Genomic DNA, 24,199 nt, shown 5'->3' with positions numbered 1-24,199 from the left:
AAAGTTATAGAAAAGAAGTTGAAGTTTGTAAAACCAGCACTAGTCAGAGCCCTGTAGACAATGCTATCCATGTACCAATTCTGATGAGAGAGCAGGATTTGTAGACAATAGCTAACCTTGATAGCAGTAATGATAATAAATAAAAATTGTGGTATTTCTCACTATGGGCCAAGGACTATACTGGGGTAGCAACAAGATAAGCAGCTCAGATATAGATCCTGTTCTACATGAGCCTCAGTCTCATGAGGAGGGAGAACAGGTACTTCATCCCCATTTTACAGCTGAGGAAACTGAGGAACAGAGATGTTTAGAGACTTGCTCAAAGTCACACAGCAGGCAAGTGATGAAGCCAGGATTACAACTCAGGTCTTCGAACTGCCAGGCCCGTGATCTTCCACTAGGCCACACTAAGCTTCCCCTGGGTAGGATGCCGTGTAGCAAGCACTTGGGAATGTACAAGAAAAATATGAGACACCTTCCCTGCCCACATGGAGATTACACTCTAAACAGCATTTGGTTGGGTTTCAAAGTTTGGCATTCCTGTATATTGTCATGTCACTTAATCTTTGCACTCTGTTGCTTTTACAAACTCCATTATATCCATCACTATGAAAGGAAAACATCTTTATCGTGAACTCTTTCATCTCAACTCTTCCCCCTTTCCTCCCATAAAATAAAGTTTTAGTTCCAGCAATCCACTTTTAATAGCCTTAAAAAAGACCTCTGTACAAAAAATACCTAGATAATAAAGTCCCCTAAAGTCAGTTCAGCCATAAATAGGTTTTGCTGTAATGGTATCAGATAGCACAACCCCAAATAGGCCATAAACCCAGAAACTATCCTGATTGATATTGAAGTCAAGGCTTTCAATGTCTGTGCTTTCTCTGCTTAGCTAAAACAGGATGAATTCTGCACAGAAACCCACAGATAAGATTACAAAAGATCCACAGCACTTTACCAGTGCCACACAGGATTGGCCTAGTTCTGCATTTTGAACGCAAACTTCTATTTACCATTCGAGCCAAAGTTGCTTATCACTTGTTCCCACAAGAAACTTGCTCTCTCTATGACTAAGAAAGCCTCTCAAGTTTGATAGTCACAGATAATGATGGGCAAGGAGTTGGTCAATTCAGAACTGCATTGGTCGACAACCTCAATGGGCAGTGGAGAGAAACAATTATTTCCTATATGCAGTGTGGGGCAAAAGAGTAGTCCCCTCTGATTCAAAGATTCCTGGCATCATATTTCAGCTTCATAGCCATATCACTGATGCATAATCATAAAGTACACCCCAATAATATATTGCATCTTTCTGACTGGCAATTAGCATAAGTGCAGGAAGCCAGCTATAATTGGGGTCATGGGAAGATTGTTTCTAAAGGAGGCTAAAGGTGGGTAGGGTTTCTCTACCCCAGGCACTTTGGGATCTGTGGTCACTTGGTACTATCCAATTAGCTAGCAGATAGCATAACTGGGACCACATATCTGAGAAACTCTCAGGGTAAGGACCTAGGACTGCAAGAGTAAGGCCTTGTATCTCCATGGCCACAGTATGAGAAATCCCACCATTTCTGCTATGGAGGAATCTGTGATGGGGGAAACATGGAGGAGGAAGGGCAGAAAGATCATGGGCTTGGGAGTCAGAGGATCTGGGTTCTAATCCCGGCTCCTCCACTTCCCTGCTGTGCAACCCTGGGCAGATCACTTCACTTCTCTGTGCCTCAATTACCTCATCTCTAAAATGGGGATTAAGACCATGAGCCCCAAGTGGGACATGGACCGTGTCCAACGACATTAGGTTTTGTCTACCCCAACATATAGTACTGTGTCTGGCATGCAGTAAGTGCTTAACAAATACCAATAGCAAAAAAAAACCCACTTTGGTAGTGTTCCTGAAGAGCAAGAGAGGGAGATGATCTGAAAGGGGTGAAAAGGTGCTGCCAAAACAGATTCTGGAAGTAACTTCCATCACTGAAAGCACTTGTACCTACAAAATCTTCTCTTCTCTCCAAATGCTCTATCCAATGCTCTACCCAGATTTGCCGGACTGAAACCAGACTGGATCAGGACACATGATGAGTTTTAGATCTTTGAAGGTCTGGAATGCCCTCCCTTTTTATATCCAACAATTACTCTCCCCACCTTCAAAGCCTTATTGAAGGCACATCTCCTCCAAGAGGCCTTCCCTGACTAAGCCCTCATTTCCTCTTTTCCCACACCCTTTTGTGTCATCCTGATTTACTCCCTTTATTCACCACCCCCACCACCAGCTCCACAGCACTTAGGTACATACATACAATCCGTAATTTACTTATTTATATCAATGTCTGTCTCCCACCCTAGACTTTAAATTCGTTGTGAGCAGGGAATGTGTCTGTTATATTATTGTGTTGTACTCTTCCAAGCGCATAGTACAGTGCCCGGCACACAGTAAGGGTTCATGTATTTAAGTGACACATGGTGGTGGTGCAGACTAGTGAAGCAGATAATAAAGACCTGTCAAATGGTATCCTGATGGGAACCAAAAGAAAAGCAACAAAAGCTAGCTAGAAACGAGACCCAGAACTACAACTCTATCTTGGAATGCTACACAGAACAGAAATATAAATGGCTGATGACAAAGGAAGGTTTTCTTCCCTTGACTTTTATAAATGTCTCCAAGAAGAACAGAAGGATAGAGGTGATTAATTTAAAAACATAAGATTATAAGTAGAGCCATGGGTATGCTCCCAAGTGCTTAGTAGAGTGCTCTACATGCAATAAGTGCTCAACAAATTGGTTATTGGGTCAGTTAATAATCCATTCATTCTGTTTCTAACCACTGCCCTCCATCAACTGTGTACCAGAGTATCTGTAAGAGAATTCTCTAAAAGCTATACCCACCCATCCCCAGCCCTAAGACCCCAGCAGTTACCCCAAAAAACAGTTAAGACATAGAGAGGTCTGAGACAGTACCATTTACTGGAGGCATGTCTATTGAAGTGCAGTCATCCCATACTGGTGCCAGGCGAGACTCCCTTTGACCTGTCAAGTGAGGTCTAGAGGTCACACTTCATCCCCCAACCCCCTCTTTCACCTTTTCCAATATCCCACACTCCTCCCTAGTCCCATCCCAGGGATGGGTCTCCCCATCTCCGACATCACTTCTTGGATAGTATAGGTCATTTCTGCGATACTTCCAATTATTTGGGGTTGTTTTCTGACCAAGATTCTACAAAGTCCTTACAAAAGGTCATTGCTAGTTCAGCTGTTATGCTGTGATGTCTATGTTTGGAAAACTTCTCTCATTCAGATCACGTGTAATTTATGTTCGTATCTGTAATTATATGATTATTAATAACACTTATGGTATTTGTTAAGTGCTTACTATGTGTTCTAAGCACTGGGGTAGATACAAGATAATCAGGTTGGACACAGTCACTGTCCCACATAGGGTTCACATTAATGTCTGTATCCCCCTCTAGACTGTAAATTCATTGTGAGCAGGGAATGTGTCTGTTACATTGTTATGGCGTACTCTCCCAAGTGTCTAGTATGGTGCTCTGCACACAGTAAGCACTCAATAAATACGATTGATGATGACGACAATCTGGGGAAAGATCCTTTTTTGTCACTCCATGACTGCCCTCTTTCTATGATTCCAAGGCACGCCCCTTTCATTTTTTTGCGTTCAAGGTTTCGATCATCTTCTTGGGGCTGATTGGGTCATCTTGCTGTTGTCCAGTCCAATTGTCCTTAGAGATGTAATCCCCTCTTGCCTCTGCTGCTGCCCCAAGCTGTCCTTCTGCTCCTTCAATTATTCCCTCTTGAGTGGATACCCCAACCTCATAGATCAGTCACCCCAACATAGTCTGGTGTTCTGTCTCCAACTGGTGCATCAGTATACTTGGAGGAGCCATAGGACAGTTGCCTCCTTGACCTCCATCCTCATAATAATAGATTGGCCATCTAAAATCCCTACCTTTGCTCCTAGTAACCCATTATTGACCTCGAATCAACAAATCTTTCCAAACCACTCTTGCACCTGCTAATAGTTTTGGCCACACAACCATTTATCACAACTGTTGATCCTTGGAAGTGAAGTGACCTGATAAGTTAGGTGCCAGAAGAATTATAGGGAAAACCCTAAAAAGGTGACATCACCCAAGATAAAGAGATTCCAGATCAGGTATGAACTTGTCAAGAATGAGCCAGAGGTACTACTAAGGAAATATGAGGATTTTAGAAGCCCTGGGAACTCCCTGCATCTCTCTAGGAGGAGGGTCAGGTTTTTCTAAGTTGTCAAGACTCAGTTATTCAAGGTAGACTATTCAGCTAGTGGGTCATTCAGGCTTCTGACTTCCTTTTTCTCCCTCTTGGTCTGTGTCTTTCCTAGGCCTTGTTCATTAGAACTCCCCCAGAGAGCTGGCAAGAAGAGGAAGAAGAGATGCTATTTCAGGCTTTGAGACTGGAGTCTTGCATAATTCCCTTCCCCCACCCAACCCTGAATGAATGGTTTGGACATTCTACCAGATTAATTTGAGTGACAAGAAGATTCTGTCATGCCTGTCTGTCAATTATGTTTCCACTCTACAGTAATTGCCATGTTTGCTACTGAGACGTTCCATTTTGAAATAATTTATACAAGTGCATACAGCTCTACTAGCAGTTTAAATAGAACTTTTGATAAATGCTAGTAATTGGGGTCTAATTTGCATGTGGCATTGATTACTGAGTTTGCACCAAACCACCCCAAAGCTTTTCTGCATTATTCCGAATTATTGAGAGTTGGCAGTATTTGAACGAAACGGATTGAGGTGACTATAGGACAGAGTCTCGAGCAGAAATTGGAGAAGGGGAGAACTTAGGGGCTCACCAGTCCGAAGAGACTCAGGCTATCCCACCAATGAGCTGAGAATATAAAATCAAAAGGAGTGTCATTAAGGTCAGGCAATGGTCCATGTAACTCAGGGTTAGGTCTTCAACAAGAGGTACCAGATAATGCTCGGAAAAATGATGGGGCAAGTTGCTCTGAAAAAGTAATGTAGGTGTTGTGTTGAGGGGGGCAATTTCAGAAAATCTGAATGAGTTGGTCAAAAACTGGTAGATGTGTTTCAAGATGAGCAGTTACAAAGTAATGCACCTAGGTGTTACAGCCTGTTAGATTAGATAAACTCCTCTGTTATGGTACTTGTTAAGCACTGTTCTAAGCATTGGGTTAGATGCAAGTTAATTAGGTTGGACAAAGTCCTTGTCCTATATAGGTCTCACACTCTTATCCCCATTTTATAGATGAAGTAACTGAGGCCCAGAGAAGTGAAGTGACTTGCTCAAGGTCACACACCAGACAAGTGACGGAGCTGGGATTAGAACCCAGGTCATTCTGACTCCCAGGCCCGTGATCTATCCACTAAGCCACATACTGGACTGGGCAGACCTGACTTGGTCACATCATTGTCTTAGGTCTCACATTTTGAAATCACTCTGGCCCATATCTCAGAGAAGTGGGATGCTGGGCCCTCTCATCAGAAACCTGGGCAATCATCCGTGTTGGGACTTCAAGGTGTTAAATCAAATGGGTAAAGGTCCCTTTCATTTTGTCATGAGGAGTTCATTTTGGTCATCAAAAATCCTGTGTACGTTTGGAGGATCTCCCCACTGGAAACAGAGTGACCAGAGAAAAGTCACGAGTCACTAGCCCAAGGGCAAGGTTTCATTCTCTGGCAGTTTGAGGCCTCTGTGGCTGGATGTGTAGGCCACTTCTGCTGGAACCTGGTACCTGCTGTCGCATGCACATATCCATTAGCTCCAAGAGCCAATTAGTTCCCATCATCCGCATTTAAAAACCTAAAACTGCTGCAAATTAATAAGCTTGAAATGGTAAATCCTCCGTACTGGCAGGGCATAAATTTCATGTAGTCTAAGTGGATGATTGCATAATTATTGTACTAATTCAGGCAAAATTAGCTGGCTGAATTCGCTGGAGTGACTCTGGTCTCAAACTCATCTTGGGAACTGTGGATCCTCCCTTGGGCCTGGCCTTCGAAAGTTACCTCACTGCTTCAGGAAGCAAGCACAAATTTACCACTGCCATCACGTTTGAGGATGTATGAATAATAATAATTGTAGTCAGCACTGAGGTAGATACAAGATAATCAGGTCAGGCACAGTCTAAGAGGAACTCTGCCTAAGAGGAAGGGAGAACAAGTATTTAACCCCATTTCATAGACGAGGAAACTAAAGTACAGAGAAGATGTGACTTTCCCAAGGTCACACAGCAGGCAAATGGCAGTGTCGGGATTATGTGTCCAACCTGATTGATTTGTCTCTACACCAGCGCTTAGAACAGTGCGTGGCACATAGTAAGCGCTTAACAAACACCACTATTATTACTATTAGTAATAGTAGTAGTTGTCCCTCTTCTCTCCAACCAAGATTTGTGCACTGAAGACCGAGCTTTGGCTGGTGACCAGCTCCCTGCTGAGGAAGACTCTGAGCTGTTAGAAGCTAGAGTAGTCAGGGTGAGACCAGACATCCCTCAGCACTTCTCTTCAGCCTGACGTGGGAGGAAAAGCAAAGGGAATGGGGTGAGAGAGAAGGAACGTGAAAGGCCGTAAGGGAGGACCAGGGAAGAGAAAAGAAACACACAACTGGTGACAAGCTGCTGTTGTTTTTGAATCTCCTCCCTGCAGGGTAGTGCAGGGCAAGGCAACAGAAAGGAAGGGAAGGGAAAGCATTGAATCTACTCCTTAATTGGGGGTGACTCTACACATACAAACTACAGGGGTGGCCAAACCTCATGAACTGAAAAGCCACAAACTAAATATATAAGCTCCTTGAGGACAGGCATCGGGCCTAGAAGTGCTTAGTATTGTGCTCTGCACACAGTAAGTACTCAAGAACTATACTAAATTCTCCCAAGTGCTCAGTACAATGCTCTTCGCAAAGTGCTCAATGTATACTACTGATTGATCAGTTGATTCATTCATTCATTCAATCGCATTTATTGAGTGCTTACTGTGTGCAGAGCACTGTACTAAGCGCTTGGAAAGTACAATTCGGCAACATATAGAGACAGTCCTTACCTAACAATGGGCTCACAGTCTAGAAGGGGGAGACAGACAGCAAAACAGAACAAGTAGATAGGTGTCAATACCATACAAATTAATTTGATAATATGACCAAGACCAATGAGAGTGAATGAGTTCTCCAAGGGAGAACTCCAAGGGAAAAAGGGAGGTTTCTCTTTTGCCTTGCAGTCCCTGTTCTGGTCCCCTACTTTTCTCTCTCTACAACTAGTTTCTCAAGGAATTCATCTGGTCATCTGTTCACATGGCTTTAGCTACCATCTCTTCCTATCTATATTATACCCTACTGCAAGGATCATCTTAAAGTGTTGCCCAGCTCACTCTCCCCTCTCCTCAAAACCCTCCAGTGCCTTCCCATTCCCCTCCTAATCAAGAAAAGCAGTGCGGCTTAGTGAGAAGCAGCATGGCTTAGTGGATAGAGCACAGGCTTGGGAGTCAGAAATTTATGGGTTATAATCCTGGCTCCACTACATTTCAGCTGTGTGACCTTGGGTAGGTCACTTCACTTCTCTGGGCCACAGATACCTCATCTGTAAAATGGGGGTTAAGCGTGTGAGCCCTATGTGGGACAGAGACTGTGTCCCACCTAATTAACTTGTATCTACCCTAGGTCTTAGAACAGTGCTTGGCACATAATAGGTCCGTAATTAGTACAATTTTAAAAAAAATCCTCATAACCAACTTCCAGGCTCTCTGCCAACTCTTCCTATCTCAAATATCAGCCCCCTTCACCAGCTATTCTCCAATTCGCTCTCCTCATTCCTCCCAAGTCAACCTTTAAACTGTGCCTCATTTTCCACTCTGCTGTCTCATCCTCTCCCTCAAAGAATAAGAATAATAATAGTGGTATTTGTTAAATGCTTACTATGTACCAGGTGCTGTACTAAGCACAGGGATAGATACAAGATAATCAGGTTGTCAATCAGTCAATCGTATTTATTGAGTGCTTACTGTGTGCAGAGCACTGCACTAAGTGCCTGGGAGAATGCATACAACAATAACAGACATATTCCCTGCAATCAATCAATCGTATTTATTGAGCGCTTACTGTGTGCAGAGCACTGTACTAAGCGCTTGGGAAGTACAAGTTGGCAACATATAGCGACAGTCCCTACCCAACAGTGGGTTCACAGTCTAAAAGGGGGAGACAGAGAACAAAACCAAACATACCAACAAAATAAAATAAATAGAATAGATATGTACAAGTAAAATAGAGTAATAAATATGTACAAACATATATACATATATACAGGTGCTGTGGGGAAGGGATGGAGGTAAGATGGGGGGATGGAGAGGGGGACGAGGGGGAGAGGAAGGAAGGGGCTCAGTCAGGGAAGACCTCCTGGAGGAGATGAACTCTCAGTAGGGCCTTGAAGGGAGGAAGAGAGCTAGCTTGGTGGATTGGCAGAGGGAGGGCATTCCAGGCCCGGGGGATGACGTGGGCCGGGGGTCGATGGCGGGACAGGCGAGAAAGAGGCACAGTGAGGAGATTAGCGGCAGAGGAGTGGAGGGTGTGGGGTGGGCTGTAGAAGAGGAGAAGGGAGGTGAGGTAGGAGGGGGCGAGGTGATGGAGAGCCTTGAAGCCCAGGGTGAGGAGTTTCTGCCTGCACAAAACAAGCTGAACACAGTCCCTGTCCCACATGGGGCTTACAGTCTTAATCCCCATTTTACAGATGGGATAACTGAGGCACAGAGAAGTGAAGGGACCCATCCAAGATCACACAAAAGATAAGTGGTGCAGTCAGGATTAGAACCCAGGTCCTCTGACTCTCAGGCCCATGCTCTTTCCACTGGGCCATGCTGCTTCTCACTCTGTTCCACCAACCTGGAACTCTCCCCGCAGCCCCTGCCAATCTAACAGACCACAGCACTCTCAATCTTCAAAGCCCTCATGAAACCACATTTCCTCAAATAACTCCCAACACCCCAAGCCACATCAGTCCATTAGCCACCTCTAGCACTTACATCATTCATTTTGGCTCAATGGAAAGAGCACGAGCTTGGGAGTCAGAGGTCATGGGTTCAAATCCTAGCTCCACCAATTGTCAGCAGTGTGACCTTGGGCAAGTCACTTAACTTCTGTGTGCCTCAGTGACCTCATCTGTAAAATGGGGATTAAGATTGTGAGCCCCACGTGGGATAATCTGATCACCTTATATCCCCCCCAGCGCTTAGAACAGTGCTTTGTACACAGTAAGTGCTTAACGAATGCCATCATTATTATTATTATTTATACTTTCCCACAACACTTTTATATATGTATACATATATGTATTAACATCTGTCTCTCCCTCTAGCCTGTAAACTCCTTGTAGTCAGGGATTGTGTCTACCTATTTCATTGTATTGCACTCTCCCAAGCACTTAGTACAGTGCTCTGCACACAGGAAGTACTCACGAAATGCCATTGATTGATTGATTATTAATTGATTATGCCCTAGGACTCCTCCATCACCACGGGGACTTTGAGCCTATTTTGTTTGCCCTGTGCTCTAATGTGTCTGCCTCTAATCCCTTCCCCCCACTTCAACTTTTACTTCATGAGCCCCATGAGAGAGTGACCATATTTGATTCCCACCTGTATATTCTCTCCCAGTGCTTAGTACAGTGTTCTGCACACAATAAGTGCTTACTATTCTACTTAACTTCTCTGTGCCTCAGTTTCCTTATCTGTAAAATGGGTGCTCAAAACCCGTTCTTCCTGCTCTTTAGACTGAGAGCCCCAAGAGGACAAGAACTGTGCCCTATCTGATTATCTTGTATTTACTCCAATGTTTCATACAGTACTCGGCACATATTAAGTGCTTAACAGATACAATGTATTGGCATTAGTATTAGTAGCCCGTTGTGGGAAGGGATAGTCACTGTTTATTGTTATTTTGTACTTTCCCAAGTGCTTAGTACAGTGATGATGATGATGATAATGGCATTTATTAAGCGCTTACTATGTGCAAAGCACTGTTCTAAGTGCTGAGCACTGTAGTGCTCTGCACACAGTAGGTGCTTAATAAATATGATTGAATGAATGAATATTAGTATTCCTCCTGCCTCATCTGCAACCCAAACTTCTCAAAAATGCAACCCTAAATTCCCACCTCGTCCTTTAAACCCTCCTATATGTTCCTGGCTCAAATCACTCCACCCACTCTAGTAACCCCATAGTTCACAGTCCCATGCACACAGATATGTAGATGAACATATTTCCATTTTAATTAAAATCATGGGGGAGAGGAAAATCCAGGAAGCAAATAGTGAAAAAGTCCTCTGATGTTTTAAGGTTTGATTACAGAGGGGACAACAAATTCCCACGTGTATAAAACAATTCACAGAGTTTCCTCAAGGTGGTCATTATGCACACTGCTATGCAGAGAAGCAAATGGGCAAATGAGGCATACACCAATCTCAGAAATTTAGTGCCAGCAAAGCAAGGAGACCCTACTTCCCTCCCATGAATCAGTTCAAAGCAAAGAACTGCCTTTAAAAGTCCCATGATCATGAAAAATATCCTGCTGAAATATATCCTTAAGAAATATCCTTAAGAATAAATATCCTTAAGAATACATGCTGGGCTCCAGTGCCTGCCCTTTGAACTAGCTGACAAAAAATCAAAGGCAGCCAGTGTAAGGTTGATTTGGATGCAATTTTGTGGTAATTTGAAGTAATTGAGACATTTTCATGATAGTTGTCCCAAAGGAGAATATATTGCTTTGATGTTCCTTGTGATGGCTTTTTGAATTACGTCTCCAGAACAAGAAGTATGTATCCTGGCTGTTAATCTATAACTGCACACTTAGTCCATAATCGCCGACTGCATTACAAATGAGCAAAGGGAAACGATTGCCTCTAGCTGGGAAAGCTCTAAGTCCAATCTCAGAGCTGCAATCCATGGATATCCACCTGGAATTTCATATGCCCCTCTAAAGCCACCTGGCTTCTGTTAGACAGATGGAGGCCCAACTTGCCTGGAGTCCCCAGTGCCAGATAAAGCTCTTTAAAACGTGCAACAATCTCAATTGGTGGAGAAGAGGATTCGAGAATAGATCAACTTTCTATTAATAATTAGGCAGAAACTGAGCCCAGTGAAAAGAGCTCACACAGGCTGGCCATCCAGTGATTTGTATTAATTTTATTATATTTATTCATATTAATGCCTACTTCCCCCTCTAGACTCTAAGCTCACTGTGGGCAGGGGTTATGTCTAACAGCTTTATTAGGCTGTACTTTCCAAAGCATTTAGTGCAGTATTCTGCACACAGTAAGCACTCAATCAATACCACTGATTGATCAATGCATGGTGAGACAGGGGAGATGTCAGAACATGGGCTTCTTAGTACAGATATGAATTTGGACTCAAAAGTAGAAGAGTACTGAAGGCATTTTAAGTATTTCATCTCTCTGGGGTCCATGTTGGGTGTTGGCCGCTGTAACATGGCTTAGTGGCCAGAGCACAGGCTTGGGAGTCAGGGGACCTGGGTTCTAACCCTGGCTCTGCCACATGTCTGCTGTGGGACCCTGGGCAAGTCACTTAACTTCTCCAGGCCTCAGTTATCTCATCTGTAAATAGGGATTAAGAGTATGAGCCCCATGTGGGACAGAGACTGTGTCTAACCTGATTACTTTGTATTTATGCCAGTGCTTAAAACAGTGTTTGGCACATAGTAAGTGCTTAACAAATACCATAATTAGAAACAGTGGCTTGTGTTGGCCACTGCAATTAGACACAGTGGCTTTCACTGAAATGCTTTCGGGTGTTCAATTAGATTTCTTGTCTGATATACCATGTGGTTTTAATATGAATGGCTACTCTTGGGCCTGCACTGAAAGACCAACGGGTTTCCTACTTGTTTGTTTCCTACTTGTTGTCATCAATAATGATCCTTTCTCCATTCAGAAAGGGAAAGAGCATTAGTAGAACTACTGAAAGAGGCCTGCTCTACCCTCACCAACTCTGAAACTCCTCTATCTGACCACAACCTCCTCACCTGCCTTCTCTCCCACACACCTCCTCTCCACAAATCTCTCCTGTTCCCCCACAGAGATCTCTGTTCTTTTGACCCCATCCAGTATTCTTAAGTCATCAGACCTCATTTACCCTCCATACCCTACCTTCCCTTGTTGAACAAATTGAGGCCCTCAACACCACGCTCTCTACTGAACTCAATTCACTTGCTCCCCTATCCCTTCATCAATCTCATACTACTAACCCACAGGCCTGGATCACCACCACAGTCCATTTCCTTTGCTTCTGCATACGAATCACAGAGCAGTGATGGTGGAAATCTAGATATCAGGCCAACCTCAGGTTCATCATTATGTGCTTTAACTCCGCCCTTTCCTTTGCCCGGTAAAACTATTCCTCCATTCTTATTGACACCCATGCCCACTGCCCTAGTCAGTTGTTCCAGATGTTTAATTTCTTTCTCAAACTGCCTGTCCACCCGCCTCCTCTATCCCTTGCCCCTAATGACCTGGATGCCTACTCTATTGAGAAAATTGAAACTATCAGCATGATCTCCCTAAAATCTCTCCTGCTCCTGTCCCCTCTTCAACTCGCCCATCATTCTCAGCAGTATCTCAGGAGATTCATTCATTCATTCAATCGTATTTATTAAGCACTTACTGTGTGAAGAGCACAATACTAAGTGCTTGGAAAGTACAATTTGGCAACATACAGGGACAGTCCCTACCCAACAACAGGCTCACAGCCTAGAAGGAGATCTCCTGCCTTCTCTAAAAATCCATCCGCTCCACTGTACATCTGACCCCATCCCTTTGCACCTTATCAAAGCCCTTGCCCCATCTCCTCTTGTCTCCTTAACCTCCATCTTTACCTATTCACTCTCCAATGGCTTCTTCCCCACTTCTTTCAAACATGCTCAAGTCTCACCTATCCTCATCATCATCATCATCAATCGTATTTATTGAGCGCTTACTATGTGCAGAGCACTGTACTAAGCGCTTGGGAAGTACAAATTGGCAACATATACAGACAGTCCCTACCCAACAGTGGGCTCACAGTCTAAAAGGGGAAGACAGAGAACAAAACCAAACATACTAACAAAATAAAATAAATAGAATAGATATGTACAAATAAAATAAATAAATAAATAAATAGAGTAATAAATATGTACAAACATATATACATATATACAGGTGCTGTGGGGAAGGGAAGGAGGTAAGAAGGGGAGATGGAGAGGGGGACGAGGGGGAGAGGAAGGAAGGGGCTCAGTCTGGGAAGGTCTCCTGGAGGAGGTGAGCTCTCAATAGGGCCTTGAAGGGAGGAAGAGAGCTAGCTTGGTGGATGGGCAGAGGGAGGGCATTCCAGGCCCGGGGGATGACGTGGGCCGGGGATCGATGGCGGGACAGGCGAGAAAGAGGTATGGTGAGGAGATTAGCGGCGGAGGAGCGGAGGGTGCGGGCTGGGCTGTAGAAGGAGAGAAGGGAGGTGAGGTAGGAGGGGGCGAGGTGATGGAGGGCCTTGAAGCCGAGGGTGAGGAGTTTCTGCCTGATGCGCAGATTGATTGGTAGCCACTGGAGATTTCTGAGGAGGGGAGTGATATGCCCAGAGTGTTTCTGGACAAAGATAATCCAGGCAGCAGCATGAAGTATGGATTGAAGTGGAGAGAGACATGAGGATGGGAGATCAGAGAGAAGGCTGATGCAGTAGTCCAGACGGGATAGGATGAGAGCTTGAATGAGCAGGGTAGCGGTTTGGATGGAGAGGAAAGGGCGGATCTTGGCAATGTTGCGGAGCTGAGACCGGCAGGTTTTGGTGACGGCTTGGATGTGAGGGGTGAATGAGAAAGCGGAGTCGAGGATGACACCAAGTTTGCGGGCTTGTGAGATGGGAAGGATGGTAGTGCCGTCAACAGAGATGGGAAAGTCAGGGAGAGGGCAAGGTTTGGGAGGGAAAACAAGGAGTTCAGTCTTTGACATGTTGAGCTTTAGGTGGCGGGCAGACATCCAGATGGAGATGTCCTGAAGGCAGGAGGAGATGCGAGCCTGGAGAGAGGGGGAGAGAGCAGGGGCAGAGATGTAGATCTGGGTGTCATCAGCGTAGAGATGATAGTTGAAGCCGTGGGAGCGAATGAGGTCACCAAGGGAGTGCGTGTAGATCCTGAAACAAACCCTTCCTTGACTCCCACTCACTGTACCTCGATCTTGTCTATTGTACCACCGACCACTTGTCCACGTCCTACCTCTGGCCTGAAACACCCTCCTTCTTCATATGTGACAAACAATTACTCTCCCTAACTTCAAAGCCTTACTGAAGGCATATCTCCTGCAAGAGGCCTTCCCTAAGCCCTCATTTCCTCTTCTCCCATTCCCTTCTCCCACTCCCTTCTTTGTTGCCCTTGCACTTGCTCCCTTTATTCACCCCTCCCTCAGCTCCACAGCAGTATACATCTGTAATTTATTTATTATATTAATGACTATCTCCCCCTCTAGACTGTAAGCTCAATGTGGGCAGGGAACATGTCTACCAACTCTGTTGTACTGTACTCTCCCAAGCACTTAGTACAGTGCTCTGCACACAGTAAGTTCTCAGTAAATATGATTAAGAAAGATGATTTGAAACAAACTCACACAAAGGACTATCAGATAAGAAGATTTTACAGAAATAAAGAGAAATGAATTGCAGCATTAAATTTCTTTCAGAGTTTTGCTGCTTTCAAGAATAACTGAAACTGGCTCAGGAATTTACTTGTTGACAACCTGGAGATCAATCAATCATACTTATTGAGGGCTTACTGTGTGCAGAGCACTGTACTACCCTCTTCTGGCAGTACAATATAACACAGTTGGTAGACACATTCCCTTCCCACAACGAGCTCACAGTCTAGACGGGAAAACAGACATTTATATAAATAAATTAAATTAAGATATGTACATAAGTGCTGTGAGTTTGAGGAAGGGGTGACTAAAGGGAGCAAATCAGGATGACCCAGAAGGGAGTGGGAGAAGAGGAAATATTTCTTGGAGGAGATATGTCTTCAATAAGGCTTTGAAGGTGGAGGGAATAATTGTCTGTCGGATATGAAGAGGGAGGCCATTCCAGGCCAGAAGCGGGATGTGGGTGAGAGTTCAGCGCTGAGATATATGAGGTCAAGTGTGTGGGCTGGGTTGGGTTGTAGTAGGATAGTAGCAAGGTGGGGTAGGAAGGGGCAAAGTGATTGAGTGCTTTAAAGCAGATTATAAGGAGTTTCTGTTTGATGCAGAGGTGGATGGGCAACCACTGGAGGTTCTTGAGGAGTGGAGAAACATAGATTGAATGTTTTTGTAGGAAAATGATCCGGGCAGCAGAGTGAAGTATGAACTGGAGTGGGGAGAGATAGGAGGCAGGGAGATCAGTAAGGAAGCTGATACAGTAATCAAGGTGGATTTAAAAAAAAAGGAAGTAAGGAAGTCAGCTTCCTTACTGAAGTTGATACAGTAATCAAGGTAGGATAAGATAAGTACTTGGATTAATGTGGTAATAGTTTGGATGGAGAGGAAAAGGAGGATTTTAGCAATGTCATGAAGGCTGAACCAACAGGATTGAGTGGTAGATTGAATACATGGGTGGAATGAGAGAGATGAGTCGAGGATAACACCAAGGTTACGGGCTTGTAAGACAGGAAGGATGTTGGTGCTGTCTACAGTGATGGAAAAATCAAGGGGAAGACAGAGTTTGGGAAGATAAGGAGTTCTGTTTTGGGCAGACTTATTTTGAGATGTCAGCAAGACATCCAAGTGGAGATGTCTTCAAGGCAGGAGGAAATGCGAGACTGAGGAGATGGAGAGAGAGCAGGGCTGGAGATGTAAATTTGGGAATCATCCACTTAGAGATGGTAGTTGGAGCCATAGAGATGCAATGAAGCATCATGGCCTACTGGAAAGAACCCAGGCCTGGGAGTCCGAAGACTTGTGTTCTAATCCAGGCTATGCAACTTGCTTACTGTATGACCTTGGGCAAGTCACTTAACTTCTTTGTGTCTCAGTTTCCTCATCTGTAAAATGGAGATTCAGTACCTGTTCTCCCTGCTGTGAGCCAGATGTGGAACTGAGCCTGTGTCCATCCTGATTATCTTGTATCTTCCCCAGTACTTAGTACAGGGCTTGGCAGAATTGTAAGGACTTAACAAATACAAAATTATTATTATTATTATTATTAGACTTGGGAGGTGTCCTGGGTTGCAAAGGAGCAGAGTGTTGCTGATTGAATTGAAATCATATATAATGGACTGGGTTACTTCCAAGCCTTTAGCCTCAATGCTCTGTCAAGCCATGCTTTGCCCTGCAAATGCCTGACTCCCTCAATAATAATAATAATAATGGCATTTATTAAAGTGCTTAGTAAGTGTACTATGTGCAAAGCACTGTTCTAAGCACTGGGGAGGTTACAAGGTGATCAGGTTGTCCCACGGGGGGTTCACAGTCTTAATCCCCATTTTACAGATGAGGTAACTGAGGCCCAGAGAAGCTAAATGACTTGCCCAAATTCACACAGCTGACAATTGGCGGAGCCGGGATTTGAACCCCTGACCTCTGACTCCAAAGCCTGTGCTCTTTCCACTGAGCCATGTCCTTGGCCTGACTCAACAAAGATTTTCTGGCTGCTCTGTGGCAATAGTATTATGGTATTTCTTAGATTGAGTGTTCCATTGTAACTGACTTTATATAATAAGATTCCACCTACATAGTTTCCCTTTTAGAACTTTGGCCTTAGGGTAGGTAATGGGAACAAATCTTATAATGGACTATTTTTCCACAGTGCCCAGAACTGCTATTTTGGTACCGGTGAAGCTATTCCATGTGGCATAGTATCAAAGTTGGATTTCATTTACTATTCCAATTAGTAGGGTTTTCTTTAAAGTAAAAAGCAGAGGAAATAGCATTTATGATTTGGGATTTATGCAGCAGATTCTGGGACTTGAAATGAATCTGATTTTAATTGATTTATTTTAAGGAAAACATGTTATCAAGTTGAGATTTCTGCTGGAACTATCTGCTCACAATTAGGCAAATAAATGATTCAAATTTCCCAACTAAATAGGGCCCAACAATTAGCTGAAGAACAGTTTGTTAGTTCAATGTAATTAGTGAACTAAGTTATTGTTGGTCAGGATGCATAGTTCCGGGCTTGGCGTGAAGCAGCATGGAAAGACTACGGGCCTGGGGGTCAGAAGACCTGGGTTATAATCCCAGCTCTGCTAAATGCTTGATGTGTGAACTTACTTAACTTCTCTGTGCCTCAGTTTCTAGAACTGTAAAATGGGGATTCAAAACCTCTTCTCCCTTCTAATTAGACTGTGAGCCCCATGTGGGGCAGGGACTATGTCTAACCTAATTGTATCTCCCCCAGCTCTTAGAACATTTTAACACATAGTAAGTGCTTAACAAATACCATTTTTAAAAAGTCAGGTTTTTAACTGCTTGGTGTGTTTGTTTCTTACTTCCTTGTGGGGAACAGAAGATTTCTGGAAGTAAATCATGACAGAAGGTGTTCCAAGCACACAGAAAAGGGAGAGAGAACCTGATGAAAGCACTTCCTGAATTACCCTTCCTCTAGGAGTGTCAGACCTCGTTCTAAGGGTGGGTGAAGTGGGTGGCTAGGGGCAAAGTGGAAGGGTTGTTCAAGGAGAAGCAGCAAACAGTTTTGTTCTTTAAAGTTCTCCTCTCCACCTAGACAGATATGATAAAACATGATCTTGCAATGGTGGTTTTCCTGGGGTTCCGAAATTTCTAGGATCAGCCGTGCGGCGGGTGGGAAGTTTGTATCTACCCAGGTGCTTAGAACAGTGCCTGGCACATAGTAAGCACTTAACAAAAACCACAATTATTATTGTTATTATCATTATTATTACCCAAGGTCTTGGAAATGTATTTCTCTATGTGGTGCAGAATGGCAGCTATGGTTGGACAATGAGGGCTGCAGGAGTTAGCAGGATACTTTGTTTCTATTACAGCACAATAACTAATAGGTTTATATGGCAAATAAAACAGGACTGTACTTCTTTTACCAGGGGCCAGCCACAGGTATGATTTCCCAATTTTTCTCCCCGTGCCCACCTGAAAAGATGCCAAATCTGAGATGACCTCACGAATAGCCCTACTTGTAAACAGTTACACACTCTCATTAAAAAACACCGTGTGCAGAAACAGAGCTGGGAGATTGGACACTGTACAAGTCCTGGCCCTTCCCAATTTTCCCTACATGATTAGTCAGTCAATCAGTCGTATTTATCGAGCATTTATTGTGTGCAGAGCATTGTACTAAGTGCTTCGGAGAATACAATATAATAATATAACAGAGTTGCTAAATGCACTCCCTGCCCATAGCGAGCTGACAGTCTAGAGGGGAGACTTTAATATAAATAAATTAAATTAGGATATGTCCATAAGTGCTGCTGGTCTGAGGGAGGGGTGAATAAAGGGAGTAAATCACAGTGATGCAGAAGGGAGTGAGAGAAGAGGAAATTGGGGCTTCGTCAGGGAAGTCCTCTTGGAGGAGATGTGCCTTCAATAAGGTTTTGAAGGTAGGGAAAGTGACTGTCTGTTAGATATGAAGAGGGAGGGTGTTCCAGGCCAGAGGCAGGACATAGGTGAGAGGTTGGCAGTGAGATAGATTAGAATGAGGTAAAGTGAATAGGTTGGCAGAGGAGTGAAGTGCATTGTCATGGTTGTAGTAGGAGAGTAGCAAGGTGAGGTAGGAGGAGGCAAGGTGAGTGAGTACTTCAAAGCTGATGGCAAGGAGTGGTATGGTTGCATGTGGAGGTGGATGGACAACCACCAGAGGTTCTTGAGGGGTGGGGCAACATGAACTAAACATTTTTGTAGAAAATGATCCAGGCAGCAGAGTGAAGTATGGGAGTGGGGAAACATGGCCTGAATATTTTTGTAGAAAAATGATCCAGGCAGCAGACTGTAGTATGGACTAGATGGGGAGAGAGAGGTGGCAGGGAGGTCAGCAAGGAAGCTGGTACAGTAATCAAGGCAGGACAGGAGAAGTGCTTGGATTAACTTGGATGGAGAAAGAAGGGCAGATTTTAGCGATGTTGTGAATGTTAATCCAACAGGTTTTAGTGATAGATTGAATATGTGGGTTGAATGAAAGAGATGAGTCTAGGATAATACCAAGGCTACGGGCTTGTGAGACAGGAAGGATGTTGATACTGTCTACAGTGATGGGAAAATCAAGAGGAGGACAGGGTTTAGGTGGGAAGATGAGGAGTTCTGTTTTGGGCATATTAAGTTTGAGGTGTCAGGGGGACTTCCAAGTGGAGATATCTTCAAGGCAGGAGGAAATGAGAGACTGCAGAGAGAGAAAAAGAGATCAGGCCTGGAGACATAGATTTGGGAATCACCCACAGAGAGGTGATAGTTGAAGTCATGTGAGAGAATGAGTTCTCCAAGGGAGTGGGTGTAGATGTAGAACAGAAGGGACCCAGAACTGAACCTCGAGGGACTGCCACAGTTAGAGGGTGGGAGGAAAAGGAGGAGCCCATAAAAGAGACTGAGAATGAGCGGCCGGAGAGATAGGAGAACCAGGAGAGATCAACGTCAGTAAAGCCAGGGTTGGATAATGTTTCCAGGAGAAGGGGGCGGTCCACCTCATGTGTGAATTCCTGAATTTCAGCTTTGGTTCCCAGCAGATACTTTGGCTTAATAGGTCAAAAGTTTTCTTTAAGCTAAACTATTCACAGTAGAGTTCCTACAACTAACTTGCTGGCTATTTCTTGGATCTAAATATCAATTGCATGTTCTCAGGCTGCTCTTTTTCTAAGAAGATCTGAAAAAAATCTTTCCTTCGTAAATTGGATACATTTTCATTTATTTTGTGCTGTAACCTCAGTATTCTATTCTGATAGTCTCAGACAAGTAACTGTTACATTCAGTATTGGTGCTTCTGTCATTTGGGTTTTGTTTTGTTGTCTGTCTCCCCCTTCTAGACTGTGAGCCCGTTGTTGGGTAGGGACCGTCTCTATATGTTGCTAACTTGTACTTTCCAAGCGCTTAGTACGGTGCTTTGCACACAGTAAGAGCTCAATAAATATGACAATGAATTAGGGTTATCTATTTCAGTTGTATTATTTCTGGTTAAAGAGGCCTCATGGTTGCCAAAACATTTTCAGTGATTGATGGTGATATTGATACTTTTATACAATGTTTTACCTCTTCATGAATCAACCTGGCCACCTTTTTTTTTATCTCTCCCAGCCCTACTCTGTCCTGTCCTTTGAAACCACTGTTTCCTTGACATGAAAAATGTATGATAGTAAAGCCAATAGTTCATTACATCGAAAGAAAAAGGACCCAAGTATCAAATATGGAATGATGAACTACATTAAGTTGCAGTGGATACTCACAACTACTCTTCAATAAAAAAAGTTTGCCACCAATTTGTTTTCTGCTAAAATCTCTGTTCTCTGCTCACCCCAGGCTGATTTTAATGCACCTTCAGTGTCTTTATTCCATCCAATTTCCAATAACTGTATCCAAAGAAGAATTTGCATTTTGTATTCGCTGCCTCAATCAGGATCAGCCTGACTCCAAAATCATTCTTGGGAAACTCCAGTATGGAAGCTGAAGAGCAGGGCAGGGGTGGTCATGGGAGGTGGTGAAGGCTGGGGAAGGAAAGGATTGAACATTGGAAGCTCTTCTTGGGTCCATTGCTTTCCTAACTGCCTTTGTTTTCCTCCAGTCCCTTGCCACACTTGTAATATCTCTTGTCTTGTCTTATGCTATCGAGTCATCTCCAACCCATAGCAATGCCATGGACACATCTCTCCCAGAATGCCCCATCTCCATCTGCAATCGTTCTGGTAGTGGAACCATAGAGTTTCCTTGGTAAAGATACAGAAGTGGTTTACCATTGCTGCCTTGCACACAGTAAACTCGAGTCTCCGCCCTCGACGCTCTTCCATGCTGCTGCTGCCCAGCATTGGTGAGTTTTGACCTGTAGCAGGTCGCCTTCCACTCGCTAGCCACTGCCCAAGCTAGGAATGGAATGGATATGCCTCTGCTGGACTCTCCCTCCTATAGTCGAGACTGGTAGAGTACTGGAAACTCTCCAGGTGCGACCCTGAGAGGGGTGTAATATTTCAATGTCCTTGAAAATCTGGGCAGATAGCACCTCAAGCTATTCACTAGGTAGTGTGAACCATCTGATTGTCTTTATTCTACGCACCTTGACATTGTCCATCCTTAACATCATCACAATCATCATCATCATCACCTTCACGTTGCTACAATCCACCCTTTCCTCTCCATCCAAACTGCTACCATGTTAGTCCAATCACTTATCCTACCCCACCTTGATTACTGTATTAGCCTCCTCTCTCTTCCCACTCCAGTACATACTACACTCTACTTCCTGGATCATTTTTCTACAAAAACATTTAGGCCATGTTTCCATACTCCTCAAGAACCTCCAGTGGTTGCCCATCCACCTCCACACTGAACTGAAACTTCTCACCATTGGCTTTAAATCACTTAATCTCCTTGCCCCCTCCTACTCACCTTGCTGCTCTCCTACTACAGCACAGATGCACATTTCGCTCCTCTAGTGCCAACCTACTCACTGTACCTCGATAGTCTATCTCACCTCTGACCTCTCCCCACATCCTGCCTCTGGCCTGGATTGCCCTTCCTCCTCAATTACTCAATTACTCTTCCCCACTTCAAAGTCTTATTAAAGGCACATCTCCTCCAAGTGGCCTTCCCTGACTAAGCCTCTTTTCCTTTTCTTCAACTCCCTTGTGCATCACCCTGACTTGTTCCCTTTATTCTTTGCCCCTCCCAGATCCACAGCACTTAAGTACAAATTGGTAATGTATTTATTTATATTGATGTCTGTCTCCCCCTCTGGACTTTAAGCTCATTGTGGACAGGGAATGTGTATGTTATATTATTATATTGTACTCTTCCAAGTTCTTAATACGCTGTCCTGAACATGTAAGCACTCAATAAATACAACTGACTGACCAATGATATGTATTAAGCACTTACTATCAATCAATCAATTGTATTTATTGAGCACTGACTGTGTGCAGAGCATTGTACTAAGTGTTTGGGAGAGTACAGGGGAACAGAGTTGGCAAACATGATTCCTGCTCTCAAAAGCTTACAGTTAAGAGAGATAAAGGCCACCACTTACTCCCTCTGAGCTCTGATGTAGAATGGACAAAGCAAAGGAATAGAGTGGAGTCAGGTTTTCCTTCTGTAGGGCACTTTTACCATTCCAGGCAGAGCTGGATAGTAGTCAGGTGACTTCTGGGTTATGTCTGGCATTGTTATTAGCGAAATGAACACTGCAAGTATAGAGAGTTTGAACAGACTGAAATAAGAACTTCTTGACTGGAAAGGATCAAATTCTGGAGCCAACTTGGAAGTCATTCTTCTACTCACTAATTCAGAAATTAGATCAGAGCCCTTCCAATTGTTGCAACAATTATGAAGATATTATCTGTAAAGCATTCTCAACTCTTTGGAAGTAAGGCATCAGAGAATGTCAGATTGTTAGCATTCAGCATAGGGATGAGAGTGATTTATCTTCTCATCACTTTCATTTCAATCAGTCATATTTATTGAGTGCTTACTGTGTGCAGAGCACTGTACTAAGCACTTGGGAGAGTATAATACCAAAGTATAAGAGACACATTTCCTACCCATAACGAGCTTACAGTGTAGAGGGAGAGATAGTCATTAAGGTAAATAGAAAAATTACAGATATGTTCACCAGTGTTGTGGGGCTGGAGAGGGGAGGGGGGTGAATAAAGGGAGCAAGTTGAAGTGACACAGAAGGGAGTGGGAGAAAAAGAAAAGAGGGCTTAGTCAGGGAAGGCCACTTGGAGGAGATGAACGTATAATAAGGCTTTGAAGGTGGAAGAAGTAACTGTCTTTCGAAAAAGGGAGGGTGGCGAGAAGGACGAGATCGAGGTAAGGTAGACTAGATCGAGGTAATTCATGATCTCGACTGAGTTTCCATGCACACCCCGGTGACAGTGTTCAAAGGAGTCAGACCAATAAGCATTTAAAAAATGAATCTGCAAATAAGACCATCAAAACTGCACTGTTCATAAAAGGAATGTCTTGGTACAAATTATACAATACAATCCCTCCAAAGACTGCCTCACGTAAGAGATCACAGGAAACCTTATGTCAGCTGACACTGCTGCAGGAACAGAGAGGCTATAGAATAATAAACTGGACTTAAAAGTACCAATGATCCTTTTCTTTTCCCTTTACATACTGGTCTATGCAAATCACTATGCTGCCATAGAGTTTTTCTGTTAGCAGATCCATGGGGTCCAATTCCTTTGACAGAAAGCATTTCAAATTCATTCAAGAAATGTTTTGCACATAGCCCCCTTGAACTGACTCAGACTGCAGAATCATGGGAACCAAATTTCCACCCGAGCCTGTGCATAAAAGGTGGTGACCGATGGAGACTTCCATGCCACAGTTGGCTTCCAATCAAACGGCCTTTCCATTGACAGAGATACCTTGAACTTCCAATCAAGGATCTGTAACAAAGTGCAGCATTCAGAGGAAGGCATCAATCTGCACTTTATGCCAAAACAGTACAATATCCTTCTTGAGAGTTTCTTTAACAGGACTGAGAAAACACTTAAAGCATAGAAGCATGCTCCAGAGACCACTGCTCAGCCTCCCTCATCCCCACCCCCCTCACCCCCGACTTCCACTGGCCCAGCAAAAGAGGTTACTGGCTCAAAGGAAGAAGAGCATAAAGCCTCTTGCAATGGCCAAGAAGAAAAGCTGCAGAAAGTCCTTGGAAATCCACAGCACTGGTGCAGATCTCTCTCTTTCTCTCTCTCTCTCTCTCTCTCTCTCTCTCTCTCTCTCTCACACACACACACACACACACATATCAGCAATGGATACAAAAAAGTTTGCTCTGGCCATCAGTCAGATTACTCCAAAAATAATCCTCCAAACAGAGCTCAGCTAGTGTGAAATTGCCTGGTGGGAATCATTACCCACCAACCTCCTAAATTCACCTCTGAAAATGCACTTACTAAGGGGCTCATTGGAAGAACAGAAGCGATGAAGAGGAGGCAGAATTAGTAACAAGAGGAATTGTCTGTCTAGAACTAAATGTGCATCAGTGGAAAGAATGGATAAGGTGGT

The 24,199-nt window shown here is 43.8% G+C and overlaps 1 non-coding gene across 1 annotated transcript; it reads right to left on the bottom strand.

Moving 5' to 3' along the window:
* Positions 1–21,003: 21,003 nt before the first annotated feature.
* LOC119948234 lies at positions 21,004–21,141 on the bottom strand. Its single transcript, XR_005456645.1, has one exon. It is a non-coding gene; the product is annotated as a small nucleolar RNA SNORA7 (small nucleolar RNA).
* Between the last annotated feature and the right edge of the window lie 3,058 nt (positions 21,142–24,199).

The sequence above is a fragment of the Tachyglossus aculeatus genome, chromosome X4 (genome assembly GCF_015852505.1).
Source record: "Tachyglossus aculeatus isolate mTacAcu1 chromosome X4, mTacAcu1.pri, whole genome shotgun sequence".
NCBI classification, from domain to species: Eukaryota; Metazoa; Chordata; class Mammalia; order Monotremata; family Tachyglossidae; genus Tachyglossus; species Tachyglossus aculeatus.
The sequence above is the reverse complement of the archived record's forward strand: the minus strand, read 5'-3'. Positions and strand labels throughout refer to the sequence as shown.